Genomic DNA, 21,801 nt, shown 5'->3' with positions numbered 1-21,801 from the left:
CTTAAAGTGCTTGGAACAGAACACACACTCTGAAGTCATTACTATTATCATTACATTAACACTTCTCTTTTTGAAAAAGGATACTTTTTCTATTAGTTAAGACAAAGCAAGCCATATATTTGCAAATTCCTAAAACAATGATTGAAATTAAAATTCTATAGGAGAATGACTTAAATTTTCTTTGTAATCAGAATAGACATGCCTCCAGTTCCATTCTTGAAGCAGGATACATGCCAAGGTCAGAAGGAAGTTGACTTCTGCTTTCACAAGCCTGTGAGAGAATGGGATCCAGGATGAGTCCTCCGACTCAGGGGCTCACCTTTCCCACCACGTCAGGCAACGCATCAAGGAGGCTCATGTTCTTTCAATTTAAGGAATGCACATTTCATTGCGTGAAAGAGGAAAATTTAAATGTTTCTTCAAAGGTTATACAGAATATTATGACAGACTTAGGACAACAAACAAAGCTTCTGTTAACTGTTAAGAGTTCTCTTTGGCAGTATTATTATGAGTTAACTGCTCAGTAAGAAGATGGTTAATATTGAGTGTCAACTTGATTAGATTGAAGGATGCAAAGTATTGTTCCTGGGTGTGTCTGTGAGGTTGTTGCCAAAGGAAATTAACATTTGAGTCTGCATGTGTTTGGGTCTGCTCCTAATTAGTTAACCAAAGATTTTGAGAACGAAGCTGGCAGATTATCATCCGAGTTCCACACTGACCACCAGGACATATCTGAAGAAAACTGGAAAGGCTTTGAAAACTCAATTGATTGTTGGAACCACAGCTCACAAAACAGAGATTGGAACTTGCAGCTTGAATATGACAAGGTCAATTGCTTCTAAAACAAAAATAGCATCCATCCGCCTAATATTTTATGAAGACCCAGAGCCTCAAAACTTAATGTACATGATGCAATCCAAAATTACAAAAAAAAACAGATAAACTGCACCCCACATGAGAAAAGACAGTCAGTACTAAGTAGCTACAAATACTGAGGAGAAAAATAAATTTGAATTACATCACAAGGATTTTAAAGCAGCTTTTATAAAAATGTTCCATCAAGTGGTCGCAAACACTTTTTTTTTTTTTCTTGAGACCATGTCTCACTCTGTCACCCAGGCTACAGTGCAGTGGTGCAATCTAGGCTCACTGCAACCTCGGCCTCCCGGGTTCAAACGATTCTCCTGCCTCAGCCTCCCAAGTAGCTGGAACTACAGGCATGCGCCACCACGTCCAGCTAATTTTTGTATTTTTAGTAGAGAAAGGGTTTCATCATGTTGGCCAAGATGGTCTCGATCTCTTGACCCCATGATCTGCCCTCCTCGGCCTCCCAAAGTGCTGGGATTACAGACGTGAGCCACCGTGCCCGGCCGCAAACGCTTTTATACCAATGGAAAACTAGAAGTATCAGAAAATAAATAGAAGATGTAAAAAGGAACAAAATGAATATATTAGGACCAAAAAATCCAATAACTGACATAAATAATTCTAAGTAACCTTTTTATTACAATAAAACTAAAGAGGTAAGAATCTGTTATCGTGACTATAAATCAACAGAAATTATCTAATCTGAACAATAGAGAGAAAGAAAGAAGAAAAAGTCTTGATTAGAGCCTTAGAGACTTGAGGAACAATAACTAAAGTTCCAACATACATGTCATCTGAGTCTCAGAAGGAGAAAAGGAAAAGGAGTGCAGTGCTGAAAAAATTTTGAAAACCTAACAGGAAAAATTACCCAAATTTGGCAAAAGGCAAACATTAATTGAACTAAAAGAAGAAATAAACAAATGTACAATTATGATTAGATAATTCAACACTCCTCTCTCACTAATAATTAGTGAACATTTGAAATTAATTGATGGTAAGTTTGATTAATTCTGAGATTTTTAGCAGTATTGTTTATCACATAGAATTAACAGATCATTTCTGTATAGCAGACAAAAATGCATTCTGAGCCACATGTAATAGTTCATCACACAAAATGTTGAGTTAATGCCAGTCAGAATGTCTCTCTTCTTCCAGTACAGGGATTACAAAATAATGGCAAGACCTAAGGTCATATATGCAGTGATGCACTAAGTACCTTAAATAATAGGACATGAGATTGCAAGCACAATGCAGTCACTATGAATGAGAAAATTATGTAAGAGCTCAAGTTCATGTGCTGAGGAGGCTTCTGAGAAGCCTTAAAGGATATCTGGCCAATTCAGCTGTTACTGGGTTAGACTATTAATTGTCTTACTGCCTTAACTCTCATCAAAAAAAGACTGCTCTGCAGGCTTTTTTTACTGTGGGCAAGTGATTAACAACACCCCAGCTAGAAAATTCTTCCTGATGTCTGTCCTGAGTCTCTCCTGATCTAACAAGCAAGGGTATACAAGAACTTATAAACTCCATCATCAATTACAAAAAAAAAATTAAGTTGTCATAATCATAGTATATGATTTAAGGATTTACTAAAATGCAATGGTAGTCAAGCTATCAGAGGATGGAGGAACCTCCGTTTCACCATCTGGTTGTTCCTCTTTGTTCCCTTTAGGTTAGTCTGAGCCAAAAGACCCAACACTAATCACAATGCTTTGTCCATTTCAGTAGGCATAATTCCTTACAACAACAAATAAAATAATCCCTAAGCATTTATTTCATAAAATAAATGTAGTAGATATTTTGGCCTCACAAAAATAAGAGATAGAGTCTACTCAAAACAGTGTTTTGTGTATCATTTTCATAAATTTCAAATTAGAATGTAAAGTTTATCATATCTCTTCCATTTGTTAGGATAGTGTTAGTAACATTTATAAAATCATTTTCTTTCTCCTGTACTTATTTGACATAAAATGTGTCATTCTCTGAGAATATAAGATGAAATCATTCCACAGAATAATTACTTATATTCAGAGTTATTTATGTGTAATAGTACTCCATAAATTCCCTTTGAGGGCCTTGTTCCATTCAGCAAGAAGAATGTCTTGATGGTAGGCAAAATTGTACCTAAGTTAAAAGTATGAAATTTGAATCAAGCTCTGCCATTGAATTGTCACGTGAACCTGGAACAACATAACCTCTCCCTGCCTTAGTTTCTCTATTTATATAATGGTAAGTATAATAAAAGTATACTTCAAGGGCTTTTGCAAGCACTATATGAACCAATAGATCTAACACATTTAGAATGGTAACTTGATATTTTAGGCACCTTGTAAGTTATTGTTATTATCTGCAATTGTATCTACCCAAAAGCTAGAATCCCTCTTCTTGGCCGCCACATTCCTATGACATGTCTATAAATATCTTGTAAATATATTTATTCATTTTATGCATGCATTTACTTGTATTCTGAACGCCTTTACATGTGCCAGGCATTGTCTAGGTGTTGGAGAAACTAAGACTGATTCAAAGGAGATATTTACTTAAAAGAAATAGCTGTAATGGGTATAATGTGCAGACAGGGAGAACCCTGTGAAAAAGAAAGTAATTAGAAAAATTCATTTTGAATATAAAGAGAAAAAACTTTTCTGAGTTCATAAAAGAATTCTTGATATCATCAACAATAAAGAGCATATGCTAATATTTATATTTCCTAACTATTCTACATACCTATATTTATACAGATTTCAGCTAACAACTGGGCCTTGGTTCTACTATGACATGTTGCTAAAAGCATTGATTATATAAGTTCATGTTATATGCAGTGATTGCATGAGATAAAACTTTAAGACAAAAAAATCTGCTCCAAAAAGTGCCTTGGTCTTTGTAGCTTATTCAAGACATTTATTTTATATTCTGCAGACTGTGGAACATCTGTTTATTAATGCAGCTTTATGATATGTTGTAAATTGCCTTAACATAAAATATGAAATTGCACATTCGAGCCCAGATTTTCTTTTCATCCCCTTGTGTTCAGCTTGGCAAAAGGCTGATACTGCCAGAAAAAGGAAGAAAACTTTGTTCAAAATCGAAGTTAATACTTTCTTGGAGAAATAACTACTAACTAAAGACAAATACTTGATGAGACTATGTTAATGTATCTATTGTCCTTATTATGTAGGATATAATTTCTTACTTTAAAATATGATGATTTTATTTCAAAGCCATTTTGACTGAATAACTTTCAAGGTTATTTTGCAAATCATAATAATTTAAATACTTAAGGAAGCTAGTCAAAAATTTGAAATTAATTGATGGTAAGTTTGATTAATTCTGAGACTTTTAGCTGTATTATTTATCACACGGAAGAGAAGATCATTTCTATATAGCAAACAAAAATGCGTTCTGAGCCATACGTAATAGTCCATCACACAAAATGTTGAGTTAATGCCAGTCAGAATGTCTCTCTTCTTCAAGTACAGGGATAACAAAATAATGGCGAGACCCAAGGTCGTGTGCGCGGTGATGCACTAAAATACCTTGAATAATAACAGATGGGGCCGGACGCGGTGGCTCACGCCTGTAATCCCAACACTTTGAGAGGCCTAGACGGGCAGATCACGAAGTCAGGAGATCGAGACCATCCTGGCCAACGTGGTGAAACCCCGTTTCCACTAAAAATACAAAAATTAGCTGGGTGTGGTGGCAGGCGCTTGTAATCCCAGCTACTTGGCCGGCTGAGGCAGAAGAATCGCTTGAACCCAGGAGGCGGAGGTTGCAATGAGCCGAGATCATGCCACTGCAGTCCAGCCTGGCGACAGAGTGAGACTCCGTCTAAAATACTATTACTACTACTACTAATAATAATAACACATGAGATTGCAGGCACAATGCAGTCTGTGAATGAGAACATTATGTAAGAGCTCAAGTCCATGTGCTGAGGAAGTCTCTGAGAAGTCTTGAAGGATATCTGGTCAATTCAGCTGTTACTGGGTTAGACTATTAATTGTCTTATTGTCTTAACTCTCATAAAAAAAAAAGGCTGCTCTGCAGGCTTTTTTACTGTGCGAAAGTGATTAACAACACCCCAGCTAGAAAATTCTTCCCAATGTCTGTCCTGAATCTCTCCTGATCTAACATGGTGTATTCCTAGTTCAGCTTCCCTCAATAGAAACAAAGAAGAATTGCTTAAAAGGGAAATTATTCTATGGGTTTTGTTTCCACAACAAAACAGGAGATAATGTGCCCTATTTTGTAAAACAAATCATTTCATCTAAAACTCTCTTTGAAACCTCTACTCAGAGCTATGTTAAGTTGTTTAGTGACCTCAAGCACCAACACATGGACATTTCACCCATTCCCTACCACTAATAATAGCATTAAAATGTCATTTTGTCTTTAAAAGCAAATATATCCTGAAATTAAACCCACTTCTTTGTAGATTTCTGACTATAAAATTCTGGCTAATTGATTCATTTATTCTCTGCCTCTTTCTTTCCCTCCCTCCCTTAGTTCCAGCTGTATTGCTGAGCCCTACGAAGGTGCTGTCCTGGGCTGCTGAGTTCTCCTGAGCTGCAGCAAGGACGGGCCAGACTCAGGGCAGGTACTGCCGAATGACAGTGAGCCCTGCTTTCTGGGGGCTCCCTGTTTAATTAGGTGAGGCTGACTTTATTCACACTATCACACCAGGGAACTGAGGCTCTCAGGCTGATGGAAAATAGCAGGAGTCTACAGGATGGTTGTATAAAGAGGCAGGACTGAAGGGTGAGGGAAGGCTGCCTTGAGACTTAACTGTTGAGCCTTGCAAGACAGGACAAGGACAGGATCAGCATAAAGAGGTGGGTGGAGGGTGGGTAGAGAATTCTAAACCAAGGTCATCAGAGTAGTTTTTGTGAAGAGAGGAAGCAGGGAGTGAATGAACAACTGAAAGAGGGCCCACAAGACTGGGATGCCAAGCAAGGGAGAGGAACAAAGCCTGGCCCCCCACTGGAGGGCACAGTGAACCAGATTCCGCTGGCCAAGAGTCACTCGTGTAGGTGTCTCTGAGCTAGGAGATGTGTACTAATTCCTAACAGGCAAGACTTTAGGCCGGCATTGGCCATCAGAGAGGATGAAAGAAAAAATTTGTCTTATTTATGGAGCTAGCATAAGAGGAAGCTAGAGCTTTACTAAATGTGAAAATTTAAGTTGATGTGTATTCTACATCCTGAACACCCAGTGACAAACTGATGTTCCGATATCTGTTTATACAGTGTGTGTGTTATCATTACACTGGCAAAATGGATGATATGTTTGCCTTATTTCAAATCACTAAGTTTTGTATTATGGTGATATACTCATACTGCTTTCTTATCAACTCAGAAATCCATTATACAAAATCCATTTTTTTATGGCCATCTAAATCCTTTATTCAATACCATCAGCCTGGGACATGTTAATATATTTCTGCTAGACATGCCACCCAGCCTTGAAATGCATAGGACACTAAGCACATAGTGTTAGCAGCATGTTTTCCTTTAATAAAAAGACATTATTTTTGGAGGCAGTTTTACATTTACAAGAAAATTGAGCAGACAATACAGAGAGTTCCTTAAACCCTCCCTAGCTCATCATGCCTATTATTAAGATATCTTGCATTCGTCTGGTATATTTGTTACAATTAATGAGCCAATATTGATACATTATTATTATTAACTAAAATTAACAGTTTCATTAAGGTGCACTGTTTGTGTTGTACATTCTATGGGTTTGGAAAATGTGTAATGTCATATATCCACCATGACATTTTACAGAATGGTTTCACTGCCCTAAAAATCCCCTGTGCTCCACCTATTGATCCCTCCTTCTCCCCGCAAATCCCTGGCAACAACTGTGCTTTTCATTGTCTTCATCGCTCTGCCTTTTAAAGAATGTCATACAGTTTGGCTTACACAGTATGTAGTCTTTTCAGATCGGCTTCTTTCACTTAGCGATGGGCATTTAAGGTTTTTTTTTTCCATGTCTTCTCATAGTTAAATAGTGTGTACCTTTTTATCACTTAATGACATTCTATTGTATGAGTGTACCAGAGTTTGTTTATTCATTCACTTACTGAAGTTGCTTCCACCTTTGGGCAATTATGAATAAAACTCCTATAAACATCAATGTGCAGATTTTTGTGTTGACCTCAGTTTTCCATGCCTTTGGTTAAATGCCAAGACACAATTACAGGATCTTATGGTGACAGTATACTTAGTTTTGTGAGAAACCACTTCCCTTCTAAAGTGGCTGTATGGGGCTGTATGGGAAATATTTGAATTAACATCCAAATCACACAATGTTTTTGTTACACTTTAAGCATTAAGAGATTCATTGTCATAGTTACCTTGGGAGTTAGTTGCTTCTGAGGAGTTGACAAGGGCTCTCGGTAATGTGGTGGATATTAACACAGGTTATATTAATGAATAAACAATGCATGAACTATGAAATGTAAGACCATGAAGAGTATATTATTAATAAATAAATAACGATTATGTACTACATATTTATCTTTTGACAGAGAGGTGCACAACAAAAACAAATGTTGATATTCTTGAAAATTTTGAAGTCAAGTATCAACAATTAAATATAAATTTTGTCTTTCCATGTAAGTGATAGACTAATGAATCTACAGATTTGCAAGTTTATAAGCCGAAGTGAATGAGTGCCTCCTTCTGAAAATTATTATTGGGCTTATGAGTTTATAAGCGCATGCATTTCACCCTGGTTGGCTTAAGTTGGCAATTTCCTCCAAGTGGGCATATTAGGAATACCAAATGTCACGAACAGACTGCAAAGAGAGAGAAGAAGGGAACATTAACTTCTGACAGCTGAACACAAGAAAAGGGTCCAACCAAGTTTCCTGGGAAAGCTGGAGGTTACAACCGTCAGATGACCAATGACCAACTTCTCTTGTTTATTTTAATTCTTCTGTTTTAATAGACAATATTTCATTTTGACATTTTAAGGAACATTTCTGTGTCTCTGTTCTGGCCCCTGATGTTACCTTTGGAGACTAGGGGGAAGAGAGAGGGAGTAATTAATATATTTATAAGAACATATTTTTGAATAAGAAAAATATGCATGAGTTAATATTTATTAATATATTTTTATTAATCAAAATATATTCACAAGAAATTATTTATATTTAAGAATATATTCAATAACATATATGTAAAATATGTTATTCAAGAGTGCATTCTTAATTCACATGTTCTTTGTGCCACATGTGTCCAGTGATCTCTGTGGAAGATTCACAAAAATGATATGTAAGGTATCCAAATTGCTGAAAACCACAGACAATGAGAAAAATCTTGAAGGCAGCTAGAGGAAAAATTAAACATTTACATCAAGCATTTATCAATGAGAAGAATATATTCATTGGAAGAATTGTATTAGTCCGTTCTCACGCTGCTAATAAAGGCATACCCGAGACTGGGTAATTTGTAAAAGGGAGGTTTAATTGACTCACAGTTCAGCATGGCTGGGGAGGCCTCAGGAAACTTAAAATCATGGCAGAAGGGGAAGCAAACATGTCCTCCTTCACATGATGGCAGAAAGGAGAAGTGCTGAGCAAACAGGGGAAAAGCCCCTTATAAAACCATCAGTTCTCGTGAGAACTCACTCACCGTTATGAGAACAGCAGCATGGAAGTAACCGCCCCCATGATTCAATTACCTCCCACTGGGTCCTTCCCACAACACATGGGGATTATGGGAACCACAAGTTAAGATGAGATTTGGGTGGGGACACAGCCAAATCATATCAAGAATATATTTTAAAAATAAATCATTTTATTCAAGAATAAACTCATATAAATATGTTTATTTTTTGCACCATCAGTTTTTCCTTTTTTCTTTTAGCTTCCAGCTGCCAAAGCAAAAGGCCAGCTCAGAGATAGACCAGCCATCCCTTCACATTTGCTGAGACTAAGACACAAGAAAATAAGTCAACCTTAAATAGCAGAAACAAATTTAACAAAATAGTCATCAGCAAATTGGCCACTCAGCAAAGTGGCTTTGTCAGTGGACCTGGTCGAGAGAGCTAGGAGCTGCTGCCACAGAAACTGCCTTGGTCAGGTGAAACAACCCCGAAGCAGAAAGTGTAGGTAGAAAATCAGGACTGAAGCAATTACACATGTTGTCATTGACCTTTCCGTCTGCAGGGGATAATGCAGTGAAACCCTGCCACCTTTCCACAGGCTAACTCTCAGAGGAATAAAAAAAAGTCATGTGCAGGTTGATTTGGGCTAATGAATGATCTTTCATCATTCAACTTTTGATGTTCAAAAGTGTATGTTATTATATTTGTGCACATGTGAAAAGAAAGAGAAAGGAGCTTGGACACATGAAAACCAAGGAAAGAAAAACCTAATTTGTTTTACTAATAAAGAATAACAGAAAAAAGGGTAATACCAATTTCACTTGCTTCTATGTCTCTTTTCTATGCCCTCAGGAAGTACAATTTACCACTTTGGGAAGCTTAGGAGGGAGCATCGCTTAAGACCAGGAGTTCAAGACCAGCCTGGGCATCATATAGATGTCTCTTCTAAAAGCACTACTAATGCAATAAAATGTATTCTCGTTGAAAATTACATCTGCAGAGAATAAAACAGGAAAAAAACTGCTGTCTTTTCACACTCAATTGTTTGTCTTCTGATCTGATTCATCTTGCCATTGTATGCTGCATATAAGTTGTAATAAACTAAAATTTAACATGTTGTGGTATATATACACCGTGGAATAGTAGAATACTATGCAACTATAAAAAAGAATGAGATCATGTCCTTTTCAGGAACATGATGAAGCTGGAGGCCATTATCCTTAGCAAACTAACACAGGAACTGAAAACAAAATACCACATCTTCTCACCTACAAGTGGGAGTTAAACGATGAGAACACATGGATACATAGAGGGGAACGACACACACTGGGGCCTACCTGAGAGTGGAGGGTGGGAGGAGGGAAAGGGGTACAAAAAATAACTATTGGTTACTAGGCTTAATACCTGAGTGATGAAATAATCTGTACAACAAACCCCTATGACACGCGTTTACCTATATAACAAACCTGCACATGTAACCCAAACTTAAAATAAAAGTTGAATATATAAATATATATATAGTGGCATTTTGGACAGACATTTACATATACAGATGCATGAATACATAGATCAATAGATGTATGTATTCACGGGTTATTATGAATGCAAATATGCATTTAAAAATAGGGTTTCCAGCACTTTAGGAGGCCGAGGCGGGCAGATCACGAGATCAGGAGATCGAGACCATCCTGGCTAACACAGTGAAACCCTGTATCTATAAAAATACACACAAAAAAATAGTCAGGCATGGTGGTGGGCGCTTGTAGTCCCAGCTACTCAGGAGGCTGAGGTAGGAGAACTGCTTGAACCTGGGAGGCAGAGGTTGCAGTGAGCTGAGATCACGCCACTGCACTCCAGCCTGGGTGACAGAGTGAGACACCATCTCAAAAAAAAAAAAAAAAAAGGATTTCTGGGCATTTTTGGTTGTCGTTTTGTCTGTTTTGTTTTTATCTATTGACACTAGCAGGAAGGCTTACTTTTTTTTAGTAGGTATATATTTCAAACCATAGTCTTAGGTCTTATGACTTAGTTAAAGGGAACACCATATAAGAGCTCAGAGATGTAAAATAGAGCCATTTATGATGGTTTTGAGAACTTTTAATGATACATCATGTTAATTTTTTATATGTTAATTTCATTTAGGTTTTCTGCGTTTGGAACTGTGTACAGGTAAGATGCTCTAAGCTACCATATAGCAAAATTTAAATGAAAATTACCATTACACTTATTTAGCTCCAAATAATTTAATAACTATTACTGGGTTGTTACTAGAAAGAAAAACAGCTCACTGTAATAGTTAACGAAGTAAAGCAGTCCCAATCAAATCTTGCATTGCTCTGACACGTGTTTTGCTAAAGGAGAGGGAGAGGCATTTTGTTGTATTTCCAGCTGGCTTCCTGGGGAAACAGAACACACTTGGAGAATGTGTTCCCCTTTGTTAATTGTGACACATGTGTCCAGTGACCCCCGATAAAGAGCTCTTAAAGTGATATGGAATGTGTTCAAATTGCTGAAAACCAGAGACAAAGAGAAATCAACACAAAAACTGAAAATCTCTCATTTTTCTCAAAAGAGAAACATCTTGAGGAAGCTAGAGGAAAAAAGACATTATCAAACAAGAAACAAGGTTAAGAATGGGAGCTGACTTCATATCAGAAACCATGCAAGCAAGAAACGAAGTGACACTTTTGAAGTCATAAAAGAATTTTTAAAAACCTATCAACCCAGAATTCTATAACCAATGAAAAATTCTTTAAATATTTGTTAATTACTCTGGTGATTTTGAATTAAGGTGAAGTTGAATTCCCCTCATGTGGCTTGCAAGTTAGTCTTGTTTTTGTGGTTTGGGTTTTTGTTTTTGAGATAAGGTCTTCCTCTGTCATCCAGGCCGAAGTGCATTGGCACAATCACAGCTCACTGCAACCCCAACATCCCAGACTCAAGTGATCCTCCCACCTCAGCCTCCCACATTGCTGAGACTACAGGTGCACTCCACCACACCTGGCTAATTTTTGTAACTTTTGTAGAGATGGGGTTTCACCATGTTGTCCAGGCTGGTTTTGAACTTCTGGCCTCAAGCAATCTGCCCACCTTGGTCTCTCAAAGTCCTGGAATTACAGATATGAGCCACTGTGCCCAGTCTTGCAGGTTGGTCTTAATGACTGACTTTTAAGAAATGGAATATGGAAAAGTAAAAACTGTAATTTTGTAGTGGAGGAAACCATCAAGTCACCAACATAGCCAAGTAATCAAGGTTAACATCAACAATGAATAGTCATATGGCTACCTCACACCACCGTGACACAATGGGAAGGTCACTTCAACTATGTGAAATTCTTCCTCAAAATTTACAACCCCACTTTAATCAAGAGGAAACATCAGATGAACCCAAATCATTTGATGCACATTCTAAAAAATATCTGGTCAGTGGTCTTCAAAGTGTCAAAGCCAGGAAAGACAGAGAGATTGTCCCTAATTGAAGTCGACTAAGGAGACATGAAGACTAAACACACTATGAGATCCTGGATGGTACCTGGGAACAAAGAGAAGAAATTAGTTAAAAACAAAAACAAAAACAAACTGGCGAAATGTGGGCCGGGCACGGTGGCTCACTCCTGTAATCCCAGCACTTTGGGAGGCAAGGCAGGTGGATCACCTGAGGTCAGGAGTCTGAGACCAGCCTGGCCAGCGTGGTGAAATCGCATCTCTACTAAAAATATAAAAATTAGCCGGATGTGGTGTTGGGCACCTGTAATCCCAGCTGCTCGGGTGGCTGAGGAATGAAAATCACTTGAAACCAGGAGGTTGAGGTTACAGTGAGCCAAGATCGCACCACTGCACTCCAGCCTAGGCATTAGAGTGAGACTTCCTCTCATAAATGAAAAACTGGTTAAATATAGCCTGTCATTTAGGTAATAGTATTGTACAATGTTAATTTCTCGTTTTTAATAAATGTGCCATGGTAACGTAAGAGGTTAACATCAGAAGAAACTAAGTGAAGAGTGTATAGAAACTGTCTTTACCATCTTTGCAACTCTATGTAAATCTAAAATTATTCCAGAGAATGACTTCACAAGGTGGCAGAATAGAATTTCTCCAGCTCCACACCCCCACACGGAAATCCAACTAGCAACTATCCACAGGCAAGAATACCTTTCTGAATATCCCAGAACTCAGGAGTGAGACTGAGACACCCAATTGTACTGCAGAACTAAGAAAAGCTGTGCTTTGAAGGGTAAGAGGAACAGTTCATTTTGAGCATGCCACCCCTCCACCAAGCTGGCACAGCACGACACACAGAGGATTTCACCGGACCCACAATTTCTACAGTGGGAAAAGAAAGTTGGAGGTGGACGTTCAGCTTGCCCACCATTCTAGGACCCTTCACAGGAGGCTCACCCTTGTCTTATACCACAGGAAACATTAGGAGTGCCATCGGGGCTAGACCACCTGGAGTCAGCTAGAAACAAAGAATGGGAGTAGATCTCACAGAGACTAGCATGTAGTTAGTCTGCGTTCTGGCTAATGGAGGCATCATATGAGAGAGACTAGCCAACAGCATTGTACCACAGGAAGTACAGCTCACAGATGTACCCAGTTCGCATCCCTTGCCAGCTTTCCTACATAGACCTGGTGCTTTCTACAGCATTGCCCAGGCTAGAAGGCAAGTGAAAGTCAGCACTTCTCTGCAGAGGGTACATCTGGTCCCCACCCAGCACCAGCAGCTCACCAGGGACTCCACTAAGCTTTGTTTAAGCCTACCTTAGGCCAGGAGACAAGATCATGTCCGCACATATGTGTAGGGCATAATGGCTTCTAGCCCTGATCAGCCCTGTGTAGCTGAGCAACAACACCAGAGTCTTTAGTTGACCATAGAGCTCAGCACAGAGGCCTGCTCAACTACAGATTCTAAACAACAATACCATCCAACCAGCGGAGACAGCCTACAATCCTGCCAGATCAGAGTGAACTGCAGAGTCCAGTTAGCAGTACCATTCAACCTTAGGGCTCAGGAAGTGACACAGCCCAACTAGAGAACCTGACACCAAGCTCTGCCCGTCCAGGGTCATTGCCAGCTAACACATCCAGAATCCCTTCCTACAAAGTATAAAGATCTGTCAAAGCCTGGAAGAGGTGGCCGTCTCCTCAAACACAGAAGCATCAATGCAAGACAGAAGTATTATGAAAAGTCAGGGAAATATGACACCACTAAAAGAAAATAATAAAGATCCGATAATAGATCTGGAATATAAGGTGATCTATAAAATGACTGACAAAGAGTTCAGGATAATCCCCTTAAAGAAGTTCAGGAAACTCCAATTAAAGTAAATTAAGTTTGAAACCAATTCATGAACAAAATGAGAAATTGATAAAGAACTAGAGATGATAAATAGAAACCAAATAGAAATCTGAGACATAAAGAATACAATAATTTAACTGAAAATGTCAATGGAAAGCTTTGACAGCAGACTTGATCAAGCAAAAGAAAGGATCACTGAATTCAAAGATAAGTATCTTGAAATTATCCAGTCTGAAGAGCAAAAAGAAAAAGAATAAAGAAGGCCTACAGGATTTATGATATACCATCAGGCAAACTAATATTCACATAATCGGAGATTCAGAAGAAGATAGAGAAGAAGGCCCAAAAAGGATATTTAAGAAAATGGCTGAACATTTCCCCAATCTGGGGAAAGATGACAACATCTAAATACAGGAAGCTCAAAAGTCTCCAATCAAATTCAACTCAAAAAGGAATTTACCAAGATAAAACATAATCAATTTATCAAAAATCAAAGACAAACAAACAAAACTGAAAGCAGCAAGAGATAAGAAGCATATCACATTCAAGGGAACCACAATATGACTTTCAGTTGACTTCTTAGCAGAAACTCCGCAGGCCAAGAGAGATTGGGGTGATATATTTAAAGTGCTGAAGAAAAAGAACTGCCAACCAGGAATTTTTTACTTGGCAAAGTTGTCCTTAAAAAATAAGAGAGAATTGGCTGGGCGGGGTGGGTCACGCCTGTAATCCCAGCACTTTGGGGGAGCCGAGGTGGGTAGATCATGAGGACAGGAGATCAAGACCATTCTGGCCAACACAGTGAAACCCCGTCTCTACTAAAAATACAAAAATTAGCTGGGTGTGGTGGCGTGCACCTGTATTCCCAGCTACTCGGGAGCCTGAGGCAGGAGAATCACTTGAACTTGGGAGGGAGAGGTTGCAGTGAGCCAAGATTGCACCACTGCACTCCTGTCTGGTGACAGAGCAAGACTCCATCTCAAAAAAAAAAAAAAAAAAAGATTAAAAAAAGAAATAAGAGAGAATTCCAACTTCCCCAGACAAACAAATCCTAAGGGAGTCTATTACATTATCCCTGCTTTACAGGAATGGCTAAAGGCAGTTCTTTAAGCTGAAATGGGAGGTTTCTACTTAACAACAACAAAAAAATGCATGTAAAAATCTCAATAACTCAATGGTATTAAGTAATACATAATCAAACTCATTCTCTAACACTGTATGGGTGATACATAAAGCAATCATATCCTTACTGTGATGATTAAAAGGAAAAACTATTAAAAGCAATTGTAGCTGCAATTGTTAAGGAATACAAAGTACAAAAACAAATAAAAAAATTTACATCAAAATTATAAAAGGGGGGAGTGAAAGTATGAGATTAAAGTTCAATTATTATCAGCTTAATGTAGCTTGTTATAAAGCTCACACATTTTACGTAAGCCTCATGGTAACCACAAAGCAAAAAGAAAACAAGAGAGAAATAAAGAAACAGGGACTTACAAAAAATTCAGAAAATGAATGACAAAACAGCAGTAGCAAGTGCTTACCTATCAGTAATTACTTTGAATGTAAACAGATTAAATTCTCCAACCAAGAGACTTAGGACAGCTGAATAATTTTTTTTTTTTTTTAAAGAACCATATGCTGCCTACAAGAGACTCACTCTACTAGTGAGGACACATACAGACTGAAACTGAAGGTATGGAAAAAGATACTCAATGCAAATAGACACCAACAGAGACCAGGAGTATCTATATTTATATCAATCAAAATCGTTTTTAAATCAAAAACTGTAAAAAGAGATAAATAAGTCATTAAATAATGAGAAAGGGGTCAATTCACCAAGAGGACATAATAATTGTAATTATATATGCACCCAACATCAGAGTACCTAAATACGTAAAGCAATTATTAAATGACATAAAGGGATAAACAAATGGCAATACTACAATATTATGGAACCTCAACAACCCTCTTTCAAAAATGTCCATACAACCCAAAATGATCTACAGTGTCAATGTAATCTCTCTCAAAATTCCAATGTCATTTTTCACAGCAATAAAAAATATCCTTAAATTTGTGTGGAATTACAAAACAAATCTTGGGCAAAAGGAAAAAAGCTGGTGTCATTACACTCCCTAATTTCAAAAATCTTATGAAGTTATTGTAATGAAAATAGCATGGCACTGGCATAAAAATAAACTGACTGATGAAACAGGATAGAAAGCCCAGAAATCAACCCATGCATGTATGATCAATTGATTTTTGACCAAGGTGCCTAGAACACACAATGGGGAAAGGACAATATCTTCAATAAAAAGTGTGGGGAAAACTAGCTATCCACATGAAGGAGAATGAAATCAGATCCATATTTTATACCACATACAAAAATCAACCCAAGTGGATTAAAAATCTAAACATAATATCTGAAACTGTGAAACTACTAAAAGAAAACAGAGAAAAATCCCCACAACATTGGCTGGGGCAATGATTATTTGGATATGACCCCAAAAGCACAGGCAACGAAAGCAAAAAGCACAGGTAATAGAAGCAAAAAGCAAAAAGAGAGAAATAAAATGGCATCAAACTAAAAAGCTTCTTCACAGCAAACCTTTAAAGTGAAGGGACAGCCCACAGAACGGGAAAAAATATTTGCAAACTATACAGCTAATAAAGGGTCAATATCCAACACATATAAGAAACTCAAACAACACAAATACCATCAGTCTAAATTGGTGAGCCCTTTCAAACTGCAGCTCACTTTATTTATTTATTTATTTATTTATTTTGAGATGGAGTCTCGCTCTGTCCCCCAGGCTGGGGTGCAGTGGTGCGATCTCGGCTCACTGCAAGCTCCGCCTCCCGAGTTCACGCCATTCTCCTGCCTCAGCCTCCGGAGTAGCTGGGACTACAGGCGCCCGCCACCACGCCCGACAAATTTTTTGTATTTTTAGTAGAGACGGGGTTTCACCGTGTTAGCCAGGATGGTCTCAATCTCCTGACCTCGTGATCCGCCTGCCTCGGCCTCCCGAAGTGCTGGGATTACAGGCGTGAGCCACCGCGCCTGGCATTTTTTTTTTTTTTTTTTAAATTGTGGTGTACCTGTGTAGAAAGTGCAGGTTTGTTACATAGGTATACATGTTCCATGGTGGTTTCCTGCACCTATCAACCCGTCATCTAGATTTTTTTTTTTTTTTTTGAGACAGAGTCTCACACTGTCATCCAGGCTGAAGTGCAGTGGAGTGATCTTGGCTCACTGCAAGCTCCGCCTCCCAGGTTCACGCCGTTCTCCTGCTTCTGCCACCAGAGTAGCTGGGACTACAGGCGCTCGCCACCACGCCCGACTAATTTTTTGTATTTTTAGTAGAGACGGGGTTTCACCGTGTTAACCAGGATGGTCTCAATCTCCTGACCTCGTGATCCGCCTGCCTCGGCCTCCCAAAGTGCTGGGATTACAGACGTGAGCCACCGCGCCCGGCCCCATCATCTAGGTTGTAAGCCCCACAGGCATTAGGTATTTCTCCTAATACCCCCTCCCCTTGCCCCCCAACCCCGTAACAGGCCCCAGTGTGTGATATTCCCCTCCCTGTGTCCATGTGTTCTCATTGTTCAGCTCCCACTTAGGAGTGAGAACATGCAGTGTTTGATTTTGTGTTCCTGTGTGAGTTTGCTGAGAATGATGACTTCCAGATTCATCCATGTCCCTGCAAAGAACATGAACTCATTCTCTTTTATGGCTACATAGTATTCCATGGTGTATATGTCCCACATTTTCTTTATCCAGTCTATCACTGATGGGCATTTGGATTGGTTCCAAGTCTTTGCTATTGTAAATAGTGTTGCAATAAACATACATGTGTATGTGTCTTTATAGTAGAATGATTTATAATCCCTTGGGTACATACCCAGTAACGGGAATGTGCAGCTCACATTTTTAATTTGCTCAGAGTTTTCTTCTCTTTGGATGCATATTTATTGTCTCTGCTTCTTTTTCTTTTTCAGAATTTTCAGATTTGTGTAAATTTCCTCTATCGATTACCACGTCACTTTTATTTTCCATCCCAACTTTGTCTCTTAGTATTTTTGCTCTGAGACTTGAAATGGTCCGTCTTTTCCTTTGCCGGTCTCCAAGCCCTCCTCTAGCCCTGAGGTAGGAAAGCCCACAATAGCTCTCCTACCACTCTCAGGCCTTCATCTGCCTGACGGTCCAAAAACGTCTTGCTTCAGGAGCACAGGTTGGAGTTAGAAGTGAAATTAGAGGCAAATTAGAAGATTTTAAACTATTATTTCCCCAGAACCGCTCAGAATCGGCAGCTACATTAAATTTCTTACCCACAGAGCTGATTTTAGAAATACATAACTGCAGACATTTTTAATGGTGACTGTCCCGTTAAAAGGTAATAGGGATGCATGTGTCCCCATTAAAGGACTTGCCTTTTTCCATTAAAAGGTAATGGGGATGCATGTGTGTGTGTGTACATGTGTGTGTGTTATTATCCACCAAAAAGCAGCAGAAGTTTTTTATGTATATTTTAAAGAAAATAATAGGAGAAGGGTTTTGTCATGCTATACTTAGAATCCTGAACATCATAACTTTTATTACAATGTATGTTTTAAGGTTAAAAAACAGTATTATTTAATGTGGAAAACCTTGGTAAATGGCATTCTATTTATAATATATATTTTATATTCATAATTATGTTATATTCTTATATGCAATATTCAACACTAATATAATTTGTTTTATGGTACACCTGGCACGTAATTCTCTCATATCTTGGAGATGGTTCACATACATTTTTCTAATTCTGTCCTGACTAGTCTTCCTATTAACTGTTTAAAGAACTTTATACTCCACTATGGAAATCCTTCTTTTTAATAAATAAATGTGCTTTATGTAATATTTCCCATAAATAGTTTTAAATTACACCTGGACCATGACTGATACAGAAATATGTACATACACACATATCTATATCTATATTTATATGTATAAACATATGTACACATATCTATATCTATATTTATATGTATAAACATATGTACACATATCTATATAGAGAAATGTATTTCTATCTGTCTTTCCTATTGGATGTCTTGAAACTCCATCTTTGGGTTCCTTTCTTTTAACTTAAAACCTATTTTTCCTACTAAAATGTAATGAAAAAATAAAACCAACTGGGAGAACTAACAGTTGGCATTTTCTTACTAATTTATGCCTCAGTGGGACAATATTTTATCAACTCTTAGCATGGAAAAACAAATATACTTTGGTTTTGACAGAAAAAAAGGAGAAAAAACATTAAGCATCTCAGGCAAGAAAGGGATGGGAAAAGCGTGATTTGGGTGAAGCTAAGTAGTGAAGTAAATGTCACATGGTAGCCTAAGAAGCTGAGGACAATTTTCACTTGCATGACAATTTTTAGTAGAGTTGCTTAGTCACTTCAAAAACAGATTTAATACATTTTTTCTCTTAAAAAATCTACAGCAAGAAATCCAGAAACCAATAAAATTTCTATCATTTCAATCCAGAATTCTTTCAATTGTTTCAGGTTATGGAGGCATTTGCCCATAAAATATTTTGCCTGATAATATTTTCCAAAAAGGGAAATCTTTTCTGCTCTCATCAACAACAAAATGTCTGGAAGAAAAAGGAAATATTAAGGAATAAAAATTTGGCTGAAGAGCCTCTCTACTTAAAGGAATGAAAGGTGTTTCAAAAAGTTACTAACAATAAGCACAAAAACAATTAAACTTTAAATATAGAAACAATTAAAAGAAATATCTCATGATTTTCTGTAGCTCTTATTGGCAATCAAAAACCAGAAAACAAAAGCAGCAGGGGAGAATGCAAGAATAAATGAAGTGCAGAGAAAGGGCAAACATGAGTAAATAGTAATGAAAGCTTTTTAAAACTACAATAATAATAATATCTTGTAGAAATATAAAATGCAATAAAAAAGTGTATTACAACAATGGCACAAGGGTGAGAGATACACAAATACATGGAAGTAAACTTGTAAGGATCTTGCATTCTTTGGGAAGTGGCCAAAGTACTAATAACTTAAGAGAACATATTGTGATCTTGAGAGAAATGACTAAAAGTTTCATTACAGCTGCAAAGCTAATAAAGGAGATTCATAGCCAGCAATTGGAAATTACCCAAAAATTCATCAATAAAAGAATGGATAAACAAGTCTATTGTATGAATTCCATTCATATAATGGAAGAGTACATAACAGTGGAAAGGAATGAAGTAAAAATATCTACCAAAAAATGGAGGAATATCAAAACATTTTGCTCAGGGAAATGAGCAAGACACAAGATGACATACTGTATGATTCCATTTATATGTTCAAGAAGAGGCAAAACTAATCAATGGTGATAAGAGATTGTTTTGGAAAGGACACAGGAAACTTCCTAGGTAATGGAAATGTTCTATATGTTGATCTGAATGAGGGTAAAGAGAGAGAAGGAGGAAGAGAGAAAGAGAGAGTCATTGAATAATACTGAAGATGTGAGCTAAGAGCCCTTAATGGATATACAAATATTAAAAGGAGCCTTCTTAAATTGTACCACACACTTTAACCTGGATTCATAAAGCATCAAAAGTAGAAGGGATATAAAGGGATCGTTTATTCCAATCTCCTCAATTTTACAGATGAAAAAACAGACACAGAAGAATAGTTGTTGTATTAGTCTGTTCTCACACTTCTATAAAGAACTGCCCGAGACTGGGGAATTTTTTTTTTTTTTTTTGAGATGGAGTCTCATTCTGTAGCCAGGCTGGAGAGCAGTGGCACAGTCTTGGCTCACTACAACCTCTGCCTTCCGGGTTCAAGTAATTCTCCTGCCTCAGCCTCCTGAGTAGCTGGGAGTGCAGGCACATGCCAACACACCCAGCTAATTTTTGTATTTTTAGTAGACACAGGTTTTCACCATGTTGGCCAGGATGGTCTCAATCTCTTGACCTCATGATCCACCCACCTTAGCCTCCCAAAGTGCTGGGAGTACAGGCATGAGTCACTGTGCCCAGTGAGACTGGGTAATTTATGAAGAAAAGAGGTTTAATTGACTCACAGTTCCACAGGCTGTACAGGAAGCATAACTAGGAAGCCTCAGGAGACTTACAATCATGGTAGAAGGTGAAGGGGAAGCAAGCATGTCTTACCATAGCAGAGCAGGAGAGAAAGAGTGAAGGGGGAAGTGCCATACATTTTTAAAACATCAGGTCTCATGATAACTCACTCATTATCATGAGAACAGCAAGGGGGAATCTGCTCCCATGATCTAATCAGCTCCCACCAGGTCCCAATTCAACATGAGATTTGGGTGGCAACACATAGCCAAACCATATTATGCCACCCCTAGTCCCTGCCAAATCTCACGTCCTCACATTTCAAAACACAAGCATGCCTTCCCAAAAGTCCTCCAAAGTCTTAATTCCTTCCAGTATTAACTCAAAAGTCCAAGTCCAAAATGTCATCTGGAACAAGGCAAGTCCTTTCTGCCTATGAGCCTATAAAACCAAAAACAAATTAGGTACTTCCAAGATAAAATAAGGGTACAGTCATTGTGTAAATGTTCCCATTCCAAATGAGAGAAATTGGCCAAAACAAAAGGGCTACATGTCCCATGCTAGTCTGAAATCCAGCAGGGGAGTCATTACATTTTAAAGCTTCAAAATAATCTCCTTTGACTTTGTCTCACATCCCGGATACATTAATGCAATGGGTGGCCTCCCAAGGCCTTAGAAAGTTCTGCCCCTGTAGCTTTGCATCATACAGCCCCCATGGCTGCTTTCACAGGCTGGAATTGAGTGCCTGTGGCTTTTCCAAGCACATGGTGCAAAATGTCAGCAGATCTACCATTCCGGGATCTGGAGGACAGTGGCCCTCTTCTCATAGCTTCACAAGGCAGTGCCCCAGTGGGGACTCTGTGTGGGGCCTCCAACCCCACATTTCCCCCCTGCACTGCCCTAGTAGATGATCTCCATGAGGTCTCTACCCTTGCAGCAGACT

Source organism: Gorilla gorilla, chromosome 12 (assembly GCF_029281585.2).
Source record: "Gorilla gorilla gorilla isolate KB3781 chromosome 12, NHGRI_mGorGor1-v2.1_pri, whole genome shotgun sequence".
Taxonomy (NCBI): domain Eukaryota; kingdom Metazoa; phylum Chordata; class Mammalia; order Primates; family Hominidae; genus Gorilla; species Gorilla gorilla.
This window is presented reverse-complemented; position numbering follows the sequence as displayed.